A 13,628-nucleotide genomic window follows, 5' to 3' on the forward strand; every position below is an offset into this window, starting at 1 on the left:
AGCAAGTGAGCAAGGTAGAAACAGGGCTATGATAGAACCCAAAAACATTAGGACCCTGCAGCAATAGCAGGATGAACTGTCCTGCTTCTATGTGGGAGTCATTCATGCCCCCTACACATATTTCCTGACTCACATCATCACCCTGTATTTTCATCCACAGTTTGACTTATCAGAAGTCTCCAGAGATTTCATCTTTTGTATGCTGTGAGTGGCTGTCATGGCCCAATACTTCTCTGTAGTGGACTATGTAGTGTTCCTGGGCATGCTGCTCATTTCCGCCACCATTGGCATATATTATGCATGGAGACAAAAGGACAAACAGATAGACACCGAATTCCTCACGGGAGGGCGCAAGATGTCGGGGATACCGGTGTCTCTGTCACTCACAGCCAGCTTCATGTCAGCTGTCACTGTGCTGGGCACGCCAGCCGAGGTGTATCGCTTTGGCATCATGTTCGGCCTTTTCTTCATCACCTACACCCTGGTGGTCATCATCACCACAGAGATCTACATGCCTGTTTTCTACCGACTCAGGATCAACAGCATCTACGAGTACCTAGAACTTCGATTTAATAAACAGATTCGTCTTCTTGGAACCAGTTTCTTTATTACGCAGACAATACTCTATACTGGTATTGTTATTTATGCCCCTGCTCTTGCCTTGAATCAAGTCACAGGATTTGAACTCTGGGGCGTAGTAGTTACAACAGGGATCGTCTGTACTTTCTATTGCTCATTGGGAGGTCTCAAAGCTGTCATCTGGACAGATGTTTTTCAAACTGGTATTATGGTGGCAGGATTTTTTTCTATTATCTTTCAGTCTTCAAGAATTCAAGGTGGAATAAAAACTATCCTAAAACACGCTGAGGAAGGAGGAAGATTAAGACTATGGGACTTTAATCCTAGTCCTTTACAGAGACACACTTTCTGGACAATCACAATAGGTGGCACCTTCACATGGACTAGCATTTATGGTGTCAACCAGTCCCAAGTGCAGAGATACCTGGCCTGTAAAAGCAAGTTCCATGCAAAGCTAGCCCTTTATTTAAATCTCTTGGGACTCTGGGTCATTCTCATCTCTGTGGTTTTGTGTGGCTTGTCATTGTACTCGATATATCGTCACTGTGATCCTTGGACATCAGGCAAACTCAAAGCGCCAGATCAGCTCATGCCGTACCTCGCGGTGAATATTTTTAAGGATTTGCCAGGACTCTCAGGCCTTTTTGTGTCATGTGCTTACAGCGGGACGTTGAGTACAGTGTCCACAAGTATCACAGCTCTTGCCTCCGTCACCATGGAAGATTTCATCAAACCACAATTGTCTTCACCTTCACCGAGGACTCTTTCTTTGCTTTCTAAAGGAATAAGTGTGTTCTTTGGTGTCCTCTGCATTGGGATGGCTGCCTTGGCATCACTGATGGGTGGCCTGTTACAGGCAGCACTCAGTATATTTGGCATGATTGGAGGGCCCATTTTGGGCTTGTTTTCTCTGGGAATTTTAAATCCTTATGCCAATTCGCTGGGCTCATTTATTGGTCTTATGTTTGGATTCTGCTTTGCAATATGGATTGGAGTTGGGACTTCCTTTTATCCTCCACCTCCCTCGAGAACATTGCCATTACACCTTTCGGTTGCAAATTGTACTCAAAGTAGAAGTATGCCTCTGAATTTGACTGGCCCATCAGAGTACTCACTCTTGAGAGATGCTGCAGAAAGGACTTTTCTAATGAATAACATATATTCCCTTTCTTACCTCTACCTAAGCACTGCAGGAACGCTAGTGACCGTAATTGTGGGAACGATTTGCAGTATTCTAACAGGTGGCAAAACTCAAGTTATAAACTCCAGATACCTCCTCAGGAAAGACGACATGACCCTGGGTAAATTTTTATTCAGGAAACGAGAAATTTCATCTTCACCCAGTTAAGACTTTGGATGAAGCTGATAAATCACCTTAAGAAGCTTAAAAATAAAGAGTTGAAAACAAACCCTCAAATTTTTAAATGGGGCGGCTTGGAATGGGTGACCACCCTATATGGTGGCTTATTTTTAGATTTCCTAAGATAACTAAGATAAGGACAGGTAGGTGGTGCAGTGGTGCAGAGCTCCTGGCCTGGAGTCAGTTCAAATCTGACCTTGGGACACTTACTAGCGGAATGATCCTGGGTAAGTCACTTCATCCTGTCTGCCTCAGTTTCCTCATCTGTAACAAAGGAGCTGGAGAAGGAAATGGCAAACCACTCCAGTATCTTTGCCAAGAAAACCCCAAATGGGGTCAGGAAGAGTCAGAAAGGACTGAAATAACTGGAAAAAAAAACAATAACAGACAAACAGAAGAAGGGGATATCGATGATCTTATTGATTATTCTTCCCTGATCAGATCACAATCAAAATGCTGAATTCACTTATGAGCACTGCAATCATATTTTAAGGCAGATAACACCACCTAGCATTTATGTGGCACTTTAAGGTTTGCAAATTGCTTTCAAATACATTCATTCATTTGATCCTCACAACTCGAGGTGGGGGTCTACTAATATCCCCATTTTCCAGATGAGGAAATTGAGGCACAGAGTGGTTAAGTGACTTGTCCAGTGTCACACAGCCAGGATTCTGACTCGGGTCTTCTTGAGAGTATGTCTTTTGCCCTTTCTACTGAGCCACCTAGCATTGGCAAAAACGGAATCTATCCAGAGGAGCACAATGAAGACTAGACTATATAAAGATCAACTGAAGGAAAACAGGGGGTGGAGAAGAGAAGGCTGGGAGGAGGAGGGAGAAGGAAGACAATGCACTTTTATATGATGCCTACTGTGTGCCAAGCATTAGGGTAAACACTTTACAAATATTATTATCTCACTTGATCTTTAAAACAACCGTGGAAGATAGGAGCTATTATTATCCTCGCTTTACAGTTGAGAAAAATGAGTCAGAGAGAGGTTAAATGAATTGTTCAGGGTCACACAGCAAATGTCTGAAACTGGATATGAACTCAGGTCTTCATGACCTTCAGGACCAGAGCCCTACTCACCATGCCCCTTAGATGCCTCTGCAATTGATGATAGGTTTGGAGGGAGGGGAGGCACACTCATGCTTTAAAAGCTTTCAGACAGAAGGGATTAATCATGTCTCCTTGGCCCCAAACTTAGAAGCAAGGGTGAACAAATTGAGACTTAGTCTAAGGAAAAACCTTTCTATTAATGAGAGTTAACCAAAAGTGAAATGGACTGCCTTGGGAGAAAGGAGGTTCCCTATCAGTTGGGGTACTCAAGTGGAGACTGGATGACCCCTACTGGGTAGGATGTAGAGAGAATTCTTCTGTGGGTTGGAGGAGATGACTTCAGAGATCCCCTCCAGCTCAGAAATTCAGGGATTTTACAGATGAGGGAATGAAGGCCAAGAAAAGCAGCACCCTCCTTCAGGTCTTAGGGCTTTCTGCCCTTAAGTCCAGGTCAGAGGTCTGTTCCTAGACCACACTGCCTCCAGGCAGTTGGATATAGATATATCTGATACTCTAGATCATAATGGGCCAGGTCAGGAAGCACGGGGAAGAGTTAAATTGAAAAGCAAGTCATGGTGTGATTGGGAGCCAAACCCAGGAGTACAGACTGGAGATCAGAGCAGCCTGTCATACTAAGTGGGGAAAGGCCAGGCCCTTCCCTTCCCCATCAATGAGTAATCCATCAAGGACAGCTGGGGGAGAACCATCTCCTACTTAGAGATTCATTTAAAAATTAGGGAGCCAGAGAAACTGTCTGAGGGCAATGACTGAACAAACTTGTCTCCAAGGTGAATGTGACTGGGCACTGTTGCCCATTTCCAATGAGAACAGGACAAAAGAAAAACGAGCTTCCCGTTCAATCCAACAGGAACTCGTTAAGCAGCTATCATGTTCCAGGCACTGTTAGGCACTTGGATTCAAAGATAAATAAAAATAGGCACTGCCCTCAAAAAATTTACATGTCGGGGAGGGGAGGGGATGGACACAAATATTTATGAAGAACCTTCCCTCTGCTAACCACTGTGCTAAGCTCTTTATAAATATTATCTTATTTTCAATCAATAATCAATCAATAGACATTAAGAACCTATGTGCCATGCACTGTGTTAAGCGTTTTACAAATATTATTTTCAATTGGTACTCAATCAATAAACATTTATTAATTAATTATGTCAGGTACTGTGTTAAGCACTTTAGAAATATTATCTTATTTTCAACCAATAATCAAACATTTATTAAGAGCCTACTATGTTCCAGGTTCCATCTTAAGCATTTAGGTGCTATGACTATCTTCATTTTATAGTTGAGGAAACTGAAGCAAAGAGAGGTAAAGTGACTTGCCTAGGATCACATAGCTAGTAAGTGTCTGAGGATGAATTTGAACTCAGGTCTTCCTGACTTCAGGGCCAAGGCTCTTTCTACCATGTCACCAACCGCCTCTCAAAGAAGCAAAGATAAGGAGGGAATGTATTCCAGGTATGGAATCCAGTCTTTGCGCAGAAGCAGATGTATTTTTGAGTTCAAGGAGCAGTAAATTGACCAATTTGACTGGACTATAGAGTGCATGCTGGGAAACCACGTACAGTTATCCTGGAAAGAGAGGGTAGAACCAGAATTTAAGTAACAAGCTGAAAAATGTATATTTTATCCTTGAGGCAATAGGGAGCCATGAAGCATCTAGGGTGGAAGTGTGACACAGTTAGATTTGTGTAACAGAAAGCAGCTCTTCAAGAATGGGTTAGAGGGGCGGCCAGGTGGCTCAGCAAGTAAGAGCACCGGTTCCAGTGTTGGGACGACCTGGAGATCGAATCCCGGGCTCAGACACTCAGCACCACACCCAGAAATAACTGGCCGTGTAACCTTGAGCAAGTTACTTAACCCCAATTGCTTAAAAAAAAAAAAAAGAATGGGTTAGAGACGGACGACTGGAAGTCGAGTCGAATTAGAAGATTTTTCATAGTCCCAATGAGCAGTGATGGAGGCCTGAACTAGGTTGGGGGCCATGAGTTAAAGAATGGGGACAGAGAGCAGAGATGCCATACAAAGATGTCAGGCATGTGACTGGTAGGTTAGATTCCAAATGATTCCCGAATCAGATTAAAAGGTAAATGGGAAATACTTAACAAAATAAATTAAAATACAGTAAAATATAGATACTATGCTTTAAAACTAAATTGAGATGTCACCTTCAAGGATACTTTTGTACAGATTAGTGGCATCGTCCCCCCTCCCCTTTCTCTTTGGATTTGACACCACTGTTGTTGAGGTAGAATTAACAAGACTTGGCAACTGATTGGATAAGAGGGTGGGGTAAGAGAGAGAAAAAAGTGGACGACTTAGATATATTCCCCCAAAAAAGGAAATGAACCCATATTTCGAAGACTATCTCTTGTGATTGCTTTTGTAGTGATAGAGTATTGGAAATGAAGGGGGTATTCATCAATAGGGGAATGGTTAAAGAAGTGATGGCATTTGAAAGTGATGGGATATTATTGCACCTTAAGAAATAATGAAAGAGACGTATGGAAGATTTGTATGCACTGATGCAGACGGTAGGGAGGAGAACGGGGAACAATTTCTATAGTAACATCATTGTCAAGATCAGCTTTGAGATACTTAAGAATTCTAATCAATGCCAACCAATCAAAATTCTGGAGGACCAGCTCCTGACAATGGAGTAAGGGTCTCAAGGAGTGGAAAGACCAATACATTTTCAGAGACAGACAATGCCAGAATTTGTTTTTCTTGACTTTGCATATTTGTCACAAGGGTTTTGTTCCTTTTTTTTTTTTATTTGAAAGGGGTGAAAAGGAGAAGAGGTCTAGGGATGGGATAGTCAAAAAAAAGAAAGGAAAATAAAAGATGGTTGGTTATTGGAGCTTTTTAAAAAAATAACAGATAGACAAATAGGATGGGGTATTTAGGGTGTCCCAAAAATCTTAGTGCGATTTTAAGCTAAGACATAAAAAAGAGGTACTGACTTTTTTTTTAATGATAGAAAGACAGATGGACAAGTAAGACAAGTTATTACAGGATGTTCCCAAAAATCTTAGTGAGATTTTTAAGCTATTAAAATTTAATTGAATTTATTATATACTTAAAAGTGAAAGTAAGGTATGTGTAATAAAGTTTCATGTACAATCCTCTTTTTCAGTTCTATTTTATGCCAAAAAATGCTTATCTTAGTTGGTGTTTATTAAGGTTAGAATTTTAAAAAGAAATTTGGGGAAAGAAAGAAAAGAGAGAAAGGGGGAGGGAGGAGAAAGAGGAGAAGGAGTGGGAGAGAGAGACAGAGACAAAAAGAGATAAAGACAGAGAAAAAGATAAAAAGACAGACAGATGGATGAATTGATAGGTAGCTAGATAGATGAATGGATGGAGATGGATGGAAGAGAGAGAGAGAAGGGAAAGGGATAGAGAGAAGGAGAGGGAGGGAAGAAGACAAAAAGACAGAGAAAGGTAGATAGGAAGATGGATGAATGGATAGTAGGTAGATAGATGAATGGACGGAGTTAGAGGATGGATATACACAGAGATGGATGGATATATATAGAGATGAATGGATGGATGGATGGATGGATGGGTGGGTGGGTGGATGGATGGATAGGTAGCTAGATAGATGAATGTATAGAAATGGATGGGAGAGAGAAAGGAAGAAGAGAGGGAGAAAGAAAAGAAAAGGAAGAAAGAGGAGAGAAAGGGAGACAAAAAAGAGACATAGAAAGATAAGACGGATGAATGAATAGTAGGTAGATAGATGAATGGATGGAGTTGGATGGATGGATAGACAGAGAGATGGATGGATAAGGGATGGATGGATGATTATTAGATAGAACATTTATGAAGCACTTACTGTGTACCAGACACTGTGCTGAGTACTAAAGATACAAACAGAAGACAGTTCCTGCCCTCAAGAAACTCAAATTCTTTTTTTAATTTTATTTTTATTCTGACTATCAATCAGTTGTTCAATAAATATTTAAGTGCCTACTATGTACTAGAAATTGTGCTTACTGCTGGAGAAACAAAAAGAAGCAAAAGAAATCCCCTGCCCTCAAGGACCTTACGATCTAATCCAACAAACACAAAATAAAATGGGCATTTACCTATCTATGGTAGAACAAATGAAGAAAATCGTATGTGAAACTGCATGCCTGTCTGTTACATACGGCTTACTTTAGGTACAAAGTGAGTCCACCCTGTGGTTTTCTTCTGGCCCTTCTCCGGTTCTCTTCTCCATATATTTTTAAAGAAAATGATTCAATGACTCTCTTTGCTTTCTGTCCTTTTTTCTCTGCTTTTGATGCCCTATCCCTATCCCCGTTCTCACAGGGAAGACAAGAAGAAGAACAGGGAAGCAGTTTGGGGCCAGGGCGGGGTCGTCAAGATCCAGGCTCTCGGAATGTCTGAGGTGGGCCACTTTCCCAAAGCCTCCTTCCTCCGGCATCCCTTCCCTCGAGTCGGGCTTCCTGCCCTTCTGCTGAGCTTGAAAAATCCCTCAGCCCAAATGCATCTCTGCCCGGCAGCCCACTTCCGATGCCCCAGCAAAAACAGAACAGCAAATGTTAGTGCGCAGAGGCATCTGGTGCAGAGGGCATTTTAATTTAAATCAATGAAGTATTGATCCATCTTCCAGGCTGGCAGGTTGAGGGAACCGTGTGGGTGTTTCTTTCCACTGGACCTGTGCTTCTGGTGGCCTCAGGGCCTACAGTATAAAACTGATGTCAACCATTTCCTTTCGGAACTGGGAGACCTTTCAGGGCCTCAGGGAGGAGGTCACTAGGGGAGGGGCAGCTCTTTGGGCTCCTTCTCCAGGCTATAATTACCAAGTCCAAAGCTGATGTCCAAGTTCTTCTTTTCCAACACAGGAACTGAGTCACAGGTTCAACTTTCTCTTCACACAGCCTACCACAGTTTCCTCCTCTCCTTCTCTGCAACTGCCCTGCTTTTCAAAGCAGTCGTCCCAGTTTGGTGGATAGAGGACTGGCCAGTTCCTTCCTCCAAGGGAGAAACTGGAACATACAGAGAATGGGGGTGGCCTTCTCCCCCAACGCCTCTTCCTTTTCATCCACACTCTCTATGTCTGAGTAGAACTTCACAGAAAGGAGTCTGGGGAGCCTGGGGCAATGGGTTCAAATTCTGACTCAGCCATTTGGTACACATGTGACTTTGGGCTCATTTCCCAGTCTGCAAAACAAGAGGGCTGGATAAGATGGCCTCTGAGACCCCTCCTAGCTCTGGGTCAATACTATGAGCCATACGTAGAGTCCCTTCACACCCCTTGTCTGTGGTCTTTCTCATTTAGTCACAACTCATTCATTCAAAAGAAGTTCATCATTGAGGCAGTTAAATGGTACAGTGGATAGAGAGTTAGACTTGGAGTCAGTAAAGACCTGAATTCAAATCCCACCACAGATACTTACCAGGTGAATGATCCTGGACATGTTACTTAGTGACAGCCTCAGTCTCCTCATCTCTACAATGGGGATAATAATAGCACCTACCTCACAGGGTTATTTGAAGGCTCAAATGAGATAATATGTGTGAAGGAAGTATAGATACTAGCTATTATTCTTAGGCTCTGTCCTATATGGGGGATACAAAGTGAAAAATGGAACAGTCCCTGGCCTCAGAGAGCTTACCTTCTATTAAAGAAGACAATCTACATACACATACCTACATAAACATGAACATACAGATATCAATATGTTGTCTCTAATAGAATGTTCTCTTATGTTCAGTCAATGGAAGGAACACGGATATCCATAGATACACGAACCTGCACACAATTACATGCATCTTTATACACACACACACACACACACACGTGTGTGTGTGTGTAATCTGTATTGTGGTGGTTCATCCTTCATTCTAGAAGAACACCAAAATGTCATCCCTATGCAGGGGCCAGTGTATGGTGTGTTGGGCTTTGTACGAGCTCAGAGTGCTTTACCACAGGCTGGGTACAAATAGTCTGTGTGAACATTTGGGCTGGAGTCTCTAAATTTGCACATTTCATGTTTCTTTCGAGTTACTTCAGTTCTGCTTTGTTCATGGAGCACGGTGCCGTCTTTGATGTGGACACATAACGCTTGGCGGTCACGCCAATGTTTCCCAATAGATTCCAAAGTTCTTTAGAGAGACCTGGAGAGTGTTCTTGTATCACTTCTTCTGACCTCTGTGTGAGTACTTGCCCCATGTGAGTTCCCTGTAAAAGTCTTTTTTTTTTCTTTCTGGAGGGGAAAGGTAGGGCAATTGGGATTAAGTGATTTGCCCAAGGTCACACGGCTAGTTTTGTGTTAAGTGTCTGAGGTCGGATTTGAACTTGAGTCTTCCTGACTTCATTACTGGTGCTCTATTCACTGTGCCACCTAGTGGCCCCAAAACAGTCTTTTAGGTTTAACATTCGAATAAGGTGGCCAGCCCATCAGAGTTGAGCTCTCTGAAGCAGAGTTTGAATGCTTGGCAGATCAGCTCAAGAAAGGACCTCAGTGTCTGGTACCTTATTCTGCCAGGTGATCTTTGAATCTTCCTAAGACAATTCAAATGGAAGTGATTCAATTTCCTGGCATGGCACTGGTAGACTGTCTAGGCAGTGGGGTCAGCTCTGTAGACCTTCAGTTTGGTAGTCAGTCTAATACCTCTTCTATCCCATGCTTTCCTTCCAAACCTCCCAAACACTGAGCTAGTTCTGGCGATGTGGGGGTCAATCTTATCAGCTATGTGGGCATCCCTGGAAAGTATACTGCCAAGGTAAGTGAACCTCTCCACAGCATTCAAAACGTCTCCATTTTACACACACACACAAGTGCATGTATGTGTATGTGTATACATATACATGTATGCATATCTAGACCACATATACATGCAATGTATGCACAGCCCATGCATGTATCTACATATGTATGTGTATATGCATGTGTGCATGTATGAATACATGCCAGCTAGGTGGTACACTGGATAAAGAGCCAGGCCTGAATCCAGGAAAACTCATCTTCCTGAATTCAAATCTTCCCTCAGACACTTACTAGCTATGTGACCCTGGGCAAATCACTTAACTCTGTTTGCCTCGGTTTCCTCATTTGTAAAATGAGCTGGAGAAGGACATGGCAGGCCATTCCAGTATCTTTGCCAAGAAAATCCTAAAAATAGGGTCACAGAGAGTCAGACACAACTGAAAAAAATGACTAAACAACAACGAAATCCAAGATTTTAGAGGAGGAAGCAAACTTGGGTGAGTGAAATTACCTGTCTGAGATCACATAGGTAAGAAGTGGCAAGACCAGAACTGGAACCTCAAGCCTCTAACTCCAAAAGAAATATTCATTCTACTATCCCTCATTGCCTCCCTATCTGATCAAAATGACCCCTTGTACAATGGGAGGGGAACTAATGTTCAGAGGTAAACTTAGTGACCTCTGGGCACGAATGGGGAGGCACGGGCAGCCCCCTCCCCCCACACATCCATGAGTGCCAAGCAGCCAGCTTACCTATGGCATTGAGTATCCTACTCTTTCCTAGCTCCCAGAGAAAATTTCCCAAGTAAGTCTACTTCAAGGACCCAGAAGGGTTAGTCTCACCGTCTCTCATCTCTTCTATTTCCTACTGCTTTCTGTGGTTCCCAAGGGCCTCCATCCTGACTCATGGTAAAAACAGGGAACCCTTTTATTCAGAGCTTTAAAAAGTCATTTTGGTACCTGTGGAAAACAGCATCTCCCCCTTTCCATCCTCTGCCCCCCCATTCCATGTGTAATGTGAAAATAATTTTCTTGGGGTGGCCTGGTGGCTCAGCAAGTAAGAACACCGGCTCCAGTGTCGGGATGACCTGGATCAAATCCGGGCTCAGATACTCAGCACCACACCCAGAAATAGTAACTGGCCGTGTAACCTTGAGCAAGTTACTTAACCCCAATTGCTTATAAAAAAAATAATAATTTTCTTGACTAGACCTGTGATTTCACTGGTATAAGAAACTTAGTAACAAAGAAAAAAAAATCTCCTGCTTATGTAATCTAAAGTCTTACACAGTTCCTTAAGCATGGACAGGTTCAGTGCCTGACTCAGGTCCCACAAACAATATGTATCAGAAGTGTGACTTGAGATCAGGTCTCCCTAACTGCAAGGCCAGTGCTCCATACGCTGACAAAACCAAAAATTCAAGAAGTATTTAAGACAAATTCAGGGGAGCCAGAGGAAATTGGTTACTCTCCTGACTCGCAGATGGGTACATCTGGTAGCTCCCTTTTGGAAGCAATGCTGCTAATTAGGTTCAAGTTTCTAGCTGACAAAGTATTGAATGTGTTCGGCTTTTGAGCCCTTCCCTTGAAATTTCAATGCCTTGGCTCAATGCCGTGGTCATCTTGCCCTGGCTATTGTTCTGTTTTTAGCACAGAATGACAAATCTCAAAGTTGGACAGGACCTTTAAAGACTTCTGGGTCAACCTCCCATTCAGGGGCAGCATCCCTGAAGAGGGGTGCACAATCCTTGCACACCACCAGCATTCACTGAAGGGAGCAGAGTCCTTCTAATCAGTTAGCCAATAGAAGGCAAAGATATCTGACCCACCCCCACTCCCCACTTACTCCTCCTTATTTGGTACAGACTCTGGATCAGATCTCAGATAACAGTTTCCTAATCTGCTTCCAAGACTGTGGGAGAGCTGAGTCCGTCCCTTGGTTCTCTAAGCAGACCGATGACATCACAAGGGTGATGTCTTGACTTGTGAGTGAATTGGGTTGGAGCCAAAGAATGGAGGAGGCCTCCAGCAGCCGATCCTTTAGAAAGCCTTGGTTCTAGGTCCAAGCCACTTGTTTCCAGTGGGCAGATTTCATCGCTTAGAAAAACAACCCCTTCCTTCCCAGAAACCAGCCGAGATACACCTGGGCCAGCACAAGGAGTTGGGGGTTGGGGGAGGAGTATGGGAAGTCAGGCAGGGAAAGTTTCCCACCCCTGCTACATACACACATTCCTCCTTAAGGATTCCTTTCACAAGCCCCTCACATCTGTTCTGAAAATTCAGAGGAAGAAGCCAGAGAGAGGCAGGGCCCCAGAAACCAAAGGGACTGACTTCTTTTCCCCAGTACCTCCTAGCCCATGACTGGAAACATAGTAAGCTATAACTGCATTAATCACTCCCATTGGATTAGGAGCTCATTGAGGGCAGGGCCGACCTTTTACATTTCTTCATATCACTAGATTTTAGCACCTGTGCCTGGTATATAACAGATAATTAATAAATGCTTGTCAAAATGGCTTAATAAAATGCTTGTTGATCATGGGTTGATTGAAAAAGATGAAATGAATATGTTCCTAGAAGTGGTGAGCTGTGACTCATTTGCAGTTACAGCAAAAATACACCCACCTTACATCTGTATTGCACTGAGAACATTTTAAAAACCCTCCCCTCCATCATGCAGCAAGGCTAGCCCACCAACAGTTTCTGGCACCCAACACCCTACTTCCTAACTCCCAGGGCCTTTGTAATAGTCATCCCCCATGCTGGGAATGCTTTATCCCCTTCCCTCCACCTTAGTCTGAGAGACTAAACTCAAAGCCCACTTTCTTCAGGAGCTCCTTCCTGGTCCACCTTCCCCTTTCGGATTGTCTCTACATCCTCTGTATATATCTCCTACTCCGAGATATCTACATGATGTCTCATGAGATAAAAAGCTTCTGGAGGGCAGGGACTGTCTTATGCCTCTTTTTTGTATCCTCAGCACTTACACAATTCCAGGTACATAGTAGGCACTCCATAAACGTTAAATATTGAATATATATCACATATTCCTAGATATTTACATGTTTTTCCCCCATTAGAATACAGGTCTTTCCTGTTGCCCCCGCCTGCTCATGCCTTTGCTCTGAGATAACCTTTCATCCACTTTGTATATCTCTTGTATATACCCAGTGACTTAAATATTGTCTTCCCCATTAGAATGTGAGTTCTTTGGATTGTTTCTTTTCCCTAGAGCTTAGCACAGTGTCTGGTGTACAGTAAGTGCTGATAAATGCTTGTTGATTGACTGATTAATGAGCCAATTTCATTTTGATCCTTATCACCTTCCTGTGACATAAGAAGGAGAGGGAAAGTTATTCCTTTCTCTAGACGGGGAAAGCATAGTGCAGAGCAAAGATGAAAGACCACATGATAGGTGGTTCTGCTGCCTTCTTGGGAGTAATGATCAACTTTCCATTCTTAGGGAGCACATGTTAATTGTAGGATAGAAGTTTTCCTATTGAACCCAATTTCATGGCATCATATCCTATCTCTGTTACCATGTGGGCTTAGGAAGCCATTTCTCCTCTCTAGGTCTGTTTCCTAATCCCTATGTACTGAATCTCTAGGCTCACTACTCAGAGCCAGGACAGCCACATCTCCCCCTCAGGGTACAAGGGGTGCTTCTGAAAGACTAAAATGTCTCTTCTCTCTTACTATCTGCTTGAACCCCCATTCCCACTGTTAACCCCCCAGTGTTTCCCACTGTTATCAACCATTGAGTAGCACACCAGTTCCATTTAAACCACTTAATATCAATTAGCTTTTATAAAGGAATATTCATTTTGAAAATAAAGCAAGGATGCAATTATAAACACTTGCCTTCAACACCTTGGGGGTACATCCTTCCT

General features: G+C 43.0%; 1 pseudogene; it reads left to right on the forward strand.

The window, feature by feature from the left end:
* The first annotated feature begins 217 nt into the window (after positions 1-217).
* On the forward strand, positions 218-1,927 carry LOC138160943 (sodium-coupled monocarboxylate transporter 1 pseudogene; annotated as a pseudogene).
* The last annotated feature ends 11,701 nt before the right edge of the window (positions 1,928-13,628 follow it).

The sequence above is a fragment of the Petaurus breviceps genome, unplaced genomic scaffold, assembly GCF_028583685.1.
Source record: "Petaurus breviceps papuanus isolate PSGF00001 unplaced genomic scaffold, PetGlider_PUasm1.0 101, whole genome shotgun sequence".
Taxonomy (NCBI): domain Eukaryota; kingdom Metazoa; phylum Chordata; class Mammalia; order Diprotodontia; family Petauridae; genus Petaurus; species Petaurus breviceps.